The sequence below is a fragment of the Canis lupus genome, chromosome 17 (assembly GCF_003254725.2).
Source record: "Canis lupus dingo isolate Sandy chromosome 17, ASM325472v2, whole genome shotgun sequence".
NCBI lineage: Eukaryota > Metazoa > Chordata > Mammalia > Carnivora > Canidae > Canis > Canis lupus.
In genome coordinates this window covers 17,401,594-17,413,975 of record NC_064259.1, presented here as the reverse complement: position 1 = coordinate 17,413,975, position 12,382 = coordinate 17,401,594, and the positions used below count along the sequence as shown (strand labels likewise).

At 35.1% G+C, this 12,382-nt stretch overlaps 1 long non-coding RNA gene across 1 annotated transcript in view; it reads left to right on the top strand.

Moving 5' to 3' along the window:
* LOC125752810 (uncharacterized) overlaps nucleotides 1–11,420 on the top strand; it is a 160,521-nt gene extending 149,101 nt beyond the window's left edge. The window contains exons 4-5 of the long non-coding RNA XR_007403173.1: nucleotides 9,189–9,268; nucleotides 9,898–11,420. This is a non-coding gene — a long non-coding RNA (uncharacterized LOC125752810). The remainder of the gene's footprint in view (nucleotides 1–9,188; nucleotides 9,269–9,897) is intronic.
* Nucleotides 11,421–12,382: the final 962 nt, after the last annotated feature.

Below are 12,382 nucleotides of genomic sequence, written 5' to 3'. Positions count from 1 at the left end.
CGTTACTAGATTTGATTTGCCAATATTGTATTAGGATTTTTCCATCTATGTTCATAAGTATGATAGGTCTATAATTATCTAGTTCTCTACTTATCTAATTTTGGTGTCAAGATTAAATCAGTCTCATAAAAGAAGCTGGGTATTTTTTTTAACCTTTTTCCATTCTTTGAAACTGGTTTGAAGATTATTTCTTCATTGAGGTTTAGAGAAAATTTACCAGTGAAATTCTTTTGACTATCTGATCACTTTTTCTTCTACTCCCTCCTCCCTTCAATTTCCTCTGCTGCCGTGTCACTGCACCTGGAACATACCAGAAATCTGTTTGCATGCACATTCTACTCTCTTTCTTCTGCTTGGAATGTTCTCCTCCCAAATATCAACATGACTGATTTCCTAACTCCTAAACCTGCCTTCTCAGGGATCCAGACCTTGACCTTCAGCTTAAAATAGCAGGCACAATAATGTCTGTCTCAAATGACCAGCAACCCACAGAGAGTCACCGCAAGTGACCTAGTGGTTTCTCCAGAAAGCTGATTTACCTTTTGAGGCAGTAATGGATGAGGAAGCAAAGGGAGGCCAGGGCTTTGTTTCCTCATCCAAAACAAAACAACAACTGTTGGAGCTCAGTTACTTTTTCTAGCACTTTTTATGTCATGTTTTCTCAGAGAGAGTTTCTTTCACTATTGGGTAATTATTGAACTGGGTTAAAAATCCATTTATTTAAGACAGGAAAAAATATCAGGTAAGCCACTCCGTCATACCCAGCTTGCTTCTTTCCACACCATTCTGTACTTCTATCTCCCTTACCCTGCTCTGTTTTTTTCCAGTCTTTATCACCTTCTAACATAGAATTATTATTATTTGTATAGTTCTTTTGTTTTCTTCCCTCACTAGAATTCAACTCCACAAAGACAATATTTTTGGTTGTTTTGTTTTGTTCATTGATGAGCCCAAGTGCTTAGAATGGTGCCTGACACATAGTAGGGACTCAATAAATATTTGTGGAATGAATGTTTTGTTGAATAGGTATACTAGTGCCCTAGGGGAAACAGAGGATGGACTTTTTATAACCACCAGTCTAATTTCTTAACTGGTTTTGCTTTTTGAAAACGATGGGGAAAAGATTCTCTTCAATAAATGATATTTGGAAAATTGGTTATATATGGGCAAAAAATGAAATTGACCCTTGTCTTATAGCATATGCAAAAATTAACTCCAAGTGGATTAAAGACTTAAGTGTAATACATGAAACCATAAAACTCTTATGAAAAAAACACATGGAAAAAGCTTATTAACATTGGTCTTGGCAATGATTCTTTTGGATGTGATACCAAAAGCACAGGGAGCAAAGCAAAAATAAATAAGTGGGACTTCATCAAACTAAAATCTTCCATAGCAAAGGAAAAAAAAATCAACCAAATGAAAAGGTGACCTACGGAATGTGAGAAAATATTTGCAAACCATATATCTGTAAAGGGGTTAATGTCCATAATATATAAGGAACTCATAAAACTCAATATCAATCAATCAAATAAGATAACCCAACAAAGAATTTGATAGCATTCTTTCCAAAGGAGACCTACAAATGCCCAACAAGTATATGAAAAATGCTCAATATCACCAATCATCAGAGAAATGCAAACAAAACCACACTGAGCTGTCACCTCACACCAGTTAGGATGGTTGTGATAAAAAAGATAAGCAATAACAAGTGTTGATAAGGGCTTGGAGAAAAAGAAACCCTTAAGCACTGTTGGCAGAAATGTAATTTGTTATAACCATTATGAAAAAAAGTATGGAGTATCCTCAAAAGGAACTACCACAGTATCTCAGACATACTGAGTCCCATGTTCATTACAGTATTACAATAGCCAAGATATGGAAAAATCTAAGTGTCTGTAGATGGATGAATGGGTAAAGAAAATGTGATATATATGTATATATGTCACATTTATGATTTATATATATCACATTTTATTTATATATATGTTTCTTAAGTACACACACACACACAAACACACAATTGAATATTATCCAAAAACAAAAAAGGAAATCCTGTCATTTGTGACAAAAATGAATCTAGAGGATATTATGCTAAGTGAAATAAGCCAGTCACAGAGAGACAAATACTGTATAATCTCCTTTATATGTGGAATCTGAAGAAGTTGAACCCATAGAACCAGAAAGTACAAAAATGGTGCCAGGGGCATGAGGGAGTGAGGGGAGTGAAGGAAATGAAGAGATGTTGGTCAAGCTCTCAGTTTTAAGATGAATAACTTTTGGGGATTCAACATACAGCATGGTGATTATAATTCATAATACTGTTTTGTATACTTGAAATTTGCTAAGGTAGTAGATCTTAAGTGTTCTTACCACACACACACACACACACACACACACACACACACACAAACATGATGAACATGCAAAGTGATGGATGTGTTAATTAACTTGGTGTTGGTAATCATTTTACAATGTATACTTCTGTTAAATCGCCACGTGGTATACCTTAAAAAAATAAAGCTTATTAGCATCCTAGAAAAAGGAATTAAGTTTTGTTTTCCTTCATAAGTCAATCCTGGTGATTTATACTTTTCTGTGATTGTCACTCTTCTAAATTGTGAAATTTATTGGCCATTGTTGTTCAAACTAATTTCATGAGACTTTGAAAAGATCTTATATACAGTAATATCCTGTTCTTTTTCATTTCTGATTTGTCACTTCCACCCCTTCTTTACCTCTATTCGGGATAGTCTTTCTTGTGACTATTTTCAAAGAATCGGGTTTAAATTTGCTGATTATCTCGTCTTCTCTATAGTTATTAAATCATGCTTTTGTCCATGTTATTTCCTTTCTCCTTCATTCTTTTGGTTACTATTTTTCTAGCTTCTTGAATTGAATACTTAACTCATTTATTTTTAATAGCCCCTTTTAAAAAGTGCTTTTAATACTATAATGGATCTCTAGTTCCCCTTATGCTACATCCCACAAGTGTTGGTATGTAGTTCATTTATTGTCATTGCTTCCTATAAATATTTTATAACTCCCATTGTGTTTTCCTCTTAAATCCATTAGTTATTCGGAAGTATAGAAGGTTTGGGAGGCGCTATCACTTATTACTGATTCCTCATTTTTTGTGTTGTGGACAGAAGTCATATTAGTGTATCGTATCAATTATCTGAAATGTTTCAATATCATTTTATGGTCTAGTACTTATCAAATTTTGAATATATCTTTGTATATTAAATTTCTTTATAAATCAATCTTACTAATTCTGTTGTTCTTTTTCTTTATTCCTGGCCTTTTTGGTAGAAAACCTTCTAATAGAAATGTAGAAAATCTGCTACAATATTTTTTGTCAATTTCATTTTTTAATTCTGTTAGTGTTTGCCTAATAAATATTTAGGAGATGCTTCAAAGAGCACCTACGTTCTTTATTGTTAAATACTTTTGTGTCTTTCACTTATGAATTAGTTTTCTTCCTCATCTCTACTAATGTTTTCCTTAAATTCTCTTTGATAAAAATATTACCATAGAAGTCTTATTTTGGTCAGCACTTTTAAATATATTTATTTCTATTCATTTACTTTTAATCTTTTTATTTTACAAGAATGTTGGTGTCATGGTATTACCTTAAATAACCTACAAACAATTGTTTTATTTATTGCCATTAAATATATATTTCCATTTATTTTTATCATTCCTTTTATATTTTTTCTTTTTTGTTACCCATACTTTTTACTTTATTTTTTTTTGTTTCTTTTCTAATTTAAATATATTGCTAAGTTTTCCAAACTTTTCATATTATCTTTAAGTGCCTAATATACATTCCTAACTATAACACTTTAAAAATGATATCTAAGTATATATTGTATCTCTATCCTCCTCCAAACAAGGCAAAAATTTATTACATTTTACTTACTGAATACCCCTCATCGTTCTTATCATTGCAATGCAGAATATTACAATATTCAATTTTTATCATAAAGTACTATTACATTTACCCTCAAATATTAATTAGTATTACTTATATATTTTCCCAATTTCTGTGCTAGTCATTATTTCTTTTATCCTACTCTACGTCTGTGTTTGTTTTTTCTTTTTATTAAAAAGCATCATTTAAATGTAGTTTCTGTGAGATTCTGTGGTTGGAAAATTTTCTTTTATATTCATATGGATCAGCAAGTTTTTATTTAATTTCAACCTTTAAATAAATGTTTGGCTATACATGAGATTTTAGATTAATTATTATTTTTCTTCAAGTTACTTCTTTCAGATGACCTTGTATGCTGGCAACTAGGGTGGCTGAAGTCTACTGTCACTTTGTCTTTCCATTGAGTTAAAACATTGTCCTCTTTAATACCTATTAATATTTTCTCTTTATCCTGGAGCTTCTGAAATTTCATTAGGAAATGTTTGGGTATGTATTTTTATTCATCCTTACAGTTTCCATTATCAATCTGATTTTGCATGTTTAATTTTTCATTAGCGCTCTTAACAATCACAGTTATTTGAGATTCCTTGTCTGATAATTCCCAAACTTTGTGTTGTATCTGATTCTGATGTTTACTTTATCTTTTCAGGCTGTGCGTGTGCATGCATGTGTGCACAAACGCGTGTGTGTGTGCTTGTGTGTTGTGTGTGTCCTTCTACAAGCTTTGTAATATTTTGCTGAAAGCCAAACATGATGTACTGGGTAATGGGAACTGAGCTATAAGCAGGTAGTGTAAGATTTTAATCTGGCCAGGAGTTGGCTGTGTTCTGTGTTTGCTATGGTTATAAGTGCCAGAAGTTCAAATTACTTTTATGTCCTTGTTTTTTAATCTCCTTTCTTGACTTTTGAATTTTCTGAGTACTTCTTAAATAGAATCTGTGTCTTGTAGCACTTTCGATAATAATCCACTGTTACTATTCTGAAGCCCTCTTGTTGTGGTAAGTTGAGGCGGGCAGCATTAAATGATTTAAATCTCAGTCTCCTTTTTTTTAAAAAAAATTATTTATTCATGAGAGACACACAGAGAGAGGCAGAGACCTAGGCAGAGGGAGAAGCAGGCTCCCTATGGGGAGCCCGATGTGGGACTCCATCCCAGGATCCTCGGATCACGACCCAAGCCAAAGGCAGATGCTCAACCACCAAGCCACCCAGGTGCACCTAAATCTCAGTCTTCTAATTAGCCTTTGAACTTGGGCTATGATCGCCACAGGTGTTTCTTAGCTCCCTCTCATAGGTAACACAGGAAGAGTGGAAGGAGTTACAGTAGTAGAGATGTCCTTCCCAGAGGTTGGCTATGGCTCTGGTAAAAAGTTATTTGCTCTGATAGCCATTTTACCAAAAATATGATAGCCATTTTTCTGGAGAATGCTATTGGTGCATTTCACAATGAATACTTTTCTTCTCCACCTGACACAGCCAACAGGGAACCTTTCTAGGCTCTCTACCATGAGTACCTGGTAGGTCTCCTAGAGATAAAGGAAGGTCATGGAACTATGAAGGACCCCCTTAGATTGGACTCTCCAGAGTCTCTCTCTCTCCCTCTCTCTCTCTCTCTCTCTCTCTCACACACACACACACACGTCTACATTCAGTCTTCAGCAATTCTTCAATATTTCCACTTCTATATTCCTTACAGTCTATAGCTCCAGTGGCTTCTGCTCCAGGTAAGCATATCTCAGTTGCAATGACTCCTAGTTGTTCTCTCTCTACAGATTTCAGGGTAGAGGTTTGCCCTGGAACCTCAATTGATGGCTATAAGAAAAATATTGATTTTCTGTTGGTTCTGGTTTTTTGTTGTCATAAGGATGGCAATGATAACTACTAAGTTCTTTATATGTCAGCACTGAATTTTAAGTAATTTTAAAGTTTATTATTCTACAAAGTATGTGATCACAGGCTGTGTGAATGGGTGTGTGTGTGTGTGTGTGTGTGTGTGTATAATATGTAACTTATAGGGAGTGAAAACCCTGCCCAGACATCGATTCTAAGCAATAAGTCCAGCTCAGATTCTTCCTTGTAAGGGACTCATTTGTTCCCTTTACCCGATTGGAACTCTGGCCAGGTCTTCCAGATTTCAGACTTGACAACTGTCAGAGAAATAGCTTTGGCATGTGATTTATTGAACTCTCTCTGGCCTATGTGATTGTTTAACTTGTTTTGAAGTAGAGCTATTTAAAAAATATATTTATCTTATATCACTGTTAGACATGGATAACTTAAAAACCTGAACCTATTGGAATCAGAATCCTGAAGTTTATTTTAATCTTAACTTTGCCTTTGGGATAGTTTTGATGTAAATCATCATACACATGAGTCACATTTAGCCCCTGCTATACCATAATTTTCCATGTGGATAAAAGTGTCTCTACATTATGGAAAAATTTTTTTAAATAACTGTAACAATCTACTCAAAGGGACCTTCCTAATTTAAGAGGTTATATCATGTTGCCTTGTAAACTACCTTTAAATTACTATGTCACCAGAAATCTAACCTTCTAAATATAGTATCTGACAGTATTCCTATGCCATTTGAAATTATGATGGTGTAAAAAATATACCTAGAATTAGCCGTTAAGTTTTTTAAATGCCGAATTTATTGTGTGACAATCTCTGTTGAAAATGAAAGCAAAAACAGTGATGTTTATATATCTTCAAATGATAAGTATAGGTCGGACCGTAATATTAAAAACATAAATAACTTACAGTATTTTTCAAATCTTTTGGATTTAGGACATATATATGATTAGAAAACACAGAATTTGTTTCAGTATAAAGTTAATATAGAGTTAAGAGTTCTTTAAATATCTAGTAGAGTTTTTAATTTTCTAGCTAGCATATGTATCTTCATTACTGGATTCGTAGGTCAAAGGATGATGGGGTGGGAGGATCCAAACTTGGAAGCTTTGAAAAATTTTTAAGAATAATTCTTCTGTAAGTATTTCTACAAGGAGATAAAGTATCTTAATGGTTAAAATGATCACATGCTTAAAATAATAGTTGGTACTTATAAAATGTCTTTTCTTTAAATATGAATTATAACTAAAAGAAATGGTTGCTTTATGTTACAGAGAGAAAATCTTAGAAATAGAAATGTTTCATTTGGCTGCATTGGTGACAGACCCAAAAATGAGTGTTGAAGCTGGTATAAGAGCCTGGGACTTTGGCAAGAATCCTCTCCCTTCCCATTTTAGGTCAATCTCTGCCTCTAGAAACTGAATAAACCCTCCCCTGGTGCTCCTGGGATTACCAGCCTATGACTTCCACCCCATATGTCTTCTGCCCCGAGTAGTGGTTTTTTTTTTTTTTTCTGAGTAGTGTTTTTTACCAGAATCATGAAAAATTCACTAACGAAAGCAAAAATTAGGAAAGACATATTTTATTTTAATTCTTTCAATCCTGTAAACTATCCAGTGGATTTCTGCCCTGGATGCAATAAGGGGCATTGGATAAGTCATGCTCTTGCTAGACCATAAACTCCATGTGGGGACATGTGGTCTCGTACTTCTTGCTGTCTTTCCTTGTTTGCTCCCAGAAGCTGCTCAACAGTTGAGGCTGACAGACAGACTTGAATTCCACCCTAAAGCTTAAGAAGTCCTCTTTGGGCAACTCTGCTATCACTTGGCTATTTCAGGGGAAGGAAAGGGACAAAGCAAAGTGCTCTTTTGCCAAATGCATTGTTCCAGCTTGAGAAGGCTAGAGGAAGTGAAAAGGATGCTTTGCTCCCTAAGTGCCTGCCTTTCAGCACAAAGCAAACTGCTGCTATTTTCTTTATAAGCCACTTTAGTAAAGATACATAATAGACATTATATATAATGCACGTAAAAAGTCAGAAAACCGAAAAGTTCTCTGACAGTAACACCTTACAACTTGATGCTAAAGAAAATATCCTTATAAGAGGAACATGGTGTCTTTGGTAGAAATTGCTCCCTTGTTCCCGAAGTTGAACTGGCAGGCGTAGCATTTCATTCCATCTCATATAGTGACTGATTGCTCAGGGCATCATAGTCCTTTAAAAGTCATGCCTTTACTGCTTTTCAGTAATTGCATTCTGTGTGTGCAATGATCTGAAAGCTATTTGAAGGAAAAGAGCATAAGATTACATATATGTTAGAAAAAGGTGCCAAACCTCTGCCTCATTTCCTGATATTTGATGATTCCAATGGTGCTGACTTAGTAATAACAGAGCCACATTGCTTATTTGTAGGGCTCTGGCTTGCAATTTATAGGGACTTTTATTTAAAAAGAAAAATAAACCTATTTAAATCTTTCATTCATGGTTAATTAGGTGATTGAAAGGGTCAATCGATGATTTACCAAATAAATTTCTAAACTACTGCAGTGTTTCTTGCAAAACATCCAGCAGTCAATAAATGAATTAAAGAAGAAGACATTTAATGCTGAACAGAGCATGCATTAAAATATAATAATCCAGGAAAATGCTCCTTATACATGAGGAGCAAATAGGCAGTTCATAAGAGCCAAGGTTAAAAGTCCATAGGAAGAGAGGCAACAGAGGGATGTAGAGGCCATACCAATAGGAGTACAGTTCCAATTAATTTATTGACATAATTAGCACATAGTTATTAATAACATTGCAGAAGCAGTTGGCAAGTGTGTACATATACACCATTTGAATGAATTCAAAAGAACCCTGTACTTATCATAATTAAATTATTAGTTCTGGGAAAGTGACACAGACTATGGAGGCCATAGCAGCAGGCCAAAAGTTATGCATCCAATTTATTTTGTCACTAAAATAAAATGTCTAGAAATGTTGTATCTTATCAAGCTGAATCTATAGAGCAGAAATTATTATGACTATCAGGATTGAGTGGTCCATTTGTAACTTCACCATTTGTGAAACCATGGTGGACCGGATCACCTCATGGTTTTTTAAAAAAAAGAAACAGGGAAACATAAAAATAAAATTTTGTAAATGAAATAAGTCTCTTGGCCAAGCAAATTCTCCACTTTTATATCTTTGCTTCTGGATAAACATATAAAAAGGAGAGCTAAAAGAATTGAGTTTTAGATTTTCTAATGACTACACAGAATTAAATGCAAAGTGCAGAGAATAATCCCAACTATAGTTAAAATTATAGATTTCTTAAAACTTTCTCACCTCTTTCCTTTAATTATGTTTTTAATGCTATTTGCTTTAATCCTGCACTGCTTTTGTTCACCTGGAGAGAAGGATGCAGACTTTAATCAGCGAGACGGATTTCATCCTAACATAGCTGTTGCATATTGGACTTGCTAAAGTCAATGAAACTTGTAAGTAAACAAACCCAAAAATTAAGAAAGAAAACAAATTCTTTAGGGAAAAATTCAGACTCTGGCAATTTTAACAACAAAAACAAAAATGGAAACATGCATTAAAAGACAAACTCTTTAGCATATGCTTCCTGCAGACGGAAGTGCATCTTGGAACATTCTGGATGATACAGATTTGGATCTGCATATAACTGGGTAACACTGTAAGTGGGGGGTGAGTGTTGAGGTGGGGGTGTTAGGTGTGGATGGGAGTTTTCAAATCATGGCTGTGGTTGTCTGGAAATCAGACTCATGTATTTGAATACTATTAGCCTTGCAGAATATCTATGGGATCAGGAAATTAAGAACTGACTTTCTTGAGGTGGTTCCTCCTTGATTCTTAGTCTCTCTGGGTCTCTGAATATCTGATAAAATCTATGTTACTTATAGCAGAATTGATACATTTGTGCACAAATACACAATAAGAAAACAAGTTTTAGTATTACTAATAATCACGAGCATTTATTGTGTGCTGACCATTTGCCCAACATTTTTCTGAGCACTCTACCCATTTAACTAACCCATTTAATTCCCCCTCAACAGCACTGTATATAAACATTATTCTTTTTTTTTTTTTTTTTTTTTTACAGATGAGAAAACTGAAGGAGAAATTAAGCTAATTATCCAAGTTAAAATAGCTGCAAATGGTGAAGCTGAGATGTAAGCCTTCTGACTCTTGTCTATGCTCCTGGCTACTTTGCCACAATGCTTCTCCAATGATCTTGGAGACAAAATACCCCTTCTCAGTGTGGACAGAGGAGTGGTCACTGCCCCTTCTCCTAACCAATGATTCAGTTCTATAGAGAGCCTGATGAGTGAGGCCATTGTAAGTACTTGTCAACTGTGGAGTGAAGGGGTGCCTGTAGGACCATACGAATTCCTTTGTCATACACTACCTTTCCACAATAGTTTCACTGGCTTATTCTCTGTGTCACAATCTGTGACCACAAAACCTAGATGCATTGGTTACCTCTGGCCACCGATGCACTCATAATGGCCTCACTGATGTTTGCTTCTGTCCAACCACACCCTCAAATTGTTTTTCCACATTTTTTTGACACTATGGCCACTGTGAGGAAAATGCAAGTACCCATCTTGAATTTTGTGTCTTCAAGAGATGAGTTCTATAGGTCACCTCCTCTCAAAGGTATTAAAGGGCATTATCTGATAATTATCTAATACTAATAGTAAATACAAGGAAATAGTACATGCTTGTCCTTAATGGGGACTCAGAGTTCTGTAATCATCACAGGTCTTTGCTGTGTACCCTGGTCAGCCAAGCTCTACATCAGTGCAAGTCTGAATTTTGGGTCTTGAGAGCTGACCAGTAGCAATAAGGCCTTCCTGTCTTTCACTCAACGTGATTATACCTGGGCCAGGGCTGGCCGGAGACAGTGAAATGAACATACTGTTCTTTTACAAATGGTCTAGGATCCTTTCCTTTCTTCCTTACCTACAAGGCAATCTCTGTTGTATTAAAATCTCTGTATGTATTTCTAGAATAGAGATGTAAAATTGGATTTTTATTTATTGATTGATTTTCTTATTGATGTATAATTATTCTGCATTGAAAAGCAGACATTTTAAGTGTGCAATTTGTTCAGCTTTGACAAATTCATACACCTGTGTACCCACACCCCATCAATATATTGAACATTTAGGTTCCCCTTCTCAGATAATCCTTAACTCTTCCCCATAGGACACAACTATCATTCTGATTTCTTTCACCTTAAACTAGTTATGCCCCTTCTGGAACTTTATATAAATTAAATCACATATGGATTCTATTGTTCACCATAGTGTTTTTTTAGATTAATTCACAGTTTTGATAAATTTGTCTATTTATTTGTTGATAGATAAAGACAAATTTATCAGTTGTTTGTCCCATCCTACTGCTGAATAATATTTCATTGTATGAATATACCACAGTTTGTTGATAGACATACGGATTCTTTCCAACTTTTGGATGTTATGAATCAAGTAACTAAAAACATACAAGAATTTGGGGTCATGTGTATTCATTTCTATGAGTGAGATTGATGAGCTATACGGCGTTTGTTTTTGAAGGGTAGGTAGAACTTGTAAAGGTAGAAGGTGTAAGATATTCCAGGACAGGAGTATGATTTGAGTATATGTATACAGTGGCACTTAAGTATCATCACATGACAGAAGCATGGCTCACAACAGAGGAAGTGGCACAACTGCCTGGGTGTGGCTAATTGCCCCTTTGTATCTGTTTCCTTGAGTAAAGGGTAGAAAAAAATAAAATGCCAGCCCCTAGACCTTCTGGAACACTAGAAGACCTGAACACACTGCAAAATATCTTGGTGGTTGAGTAGACCCATGAAATAAAATAGGAGCTGCATTTGGCTGCTGAAAAATGCATGCATGTTTTAAGGAGTCTTTGTATACATTATTAGGTAGTATTCCAGAAAGCTAACCTAATTTATACTCCTGTGGGCAGCAAATAGGGGACGGTCTGTTCCTCCAGACCTTGTGAGCACTGAGTAATATTTGCTGTTCATCACATACAAAAATTACTCGAATTCTCACTTTGTTTTTTTTTTTTTTTTCAACACACAAAGTGGTTCTGTTCTATTTTGCTTTATTTTTAGTGGGTAGTTGGATGAATTTTTTTCATTATTTTTTTTTCTCCAGTGCTAGGAGATCATTACATTCTCTAGGAGGTTAGGGTTGCTTTATTGATTTCAAATTCATCTCAAAAGTGTTTTGATGTCACATCTTACTCCTTGGCCATTCATGATTCTGCTCTGCCATTCATATCTTACAGGAGCTCAGCCTTGGTAACCCTTTGTTGACGCTAGAAATACTGAAGAGTCCCAAACCTCAGTGTCCAGACCTCAGGTTCTCAGTCAAAGAACAAGTTCTTAGTGTTACTATGTTGACTAACTCTCTGCTCTTTAGGAATTGATTCATGATGTCACAGCAAAATCTAACCACATCAGAGCTAGAAAGCAGCTTTCCTGAAAACTAGCAAAAAGAGGATTGGATTCAAGTGTTCAAAATTAAGGTTTGAAGTCGGAAATCAAAGTGTCCACGGGGCCACGCACCCTC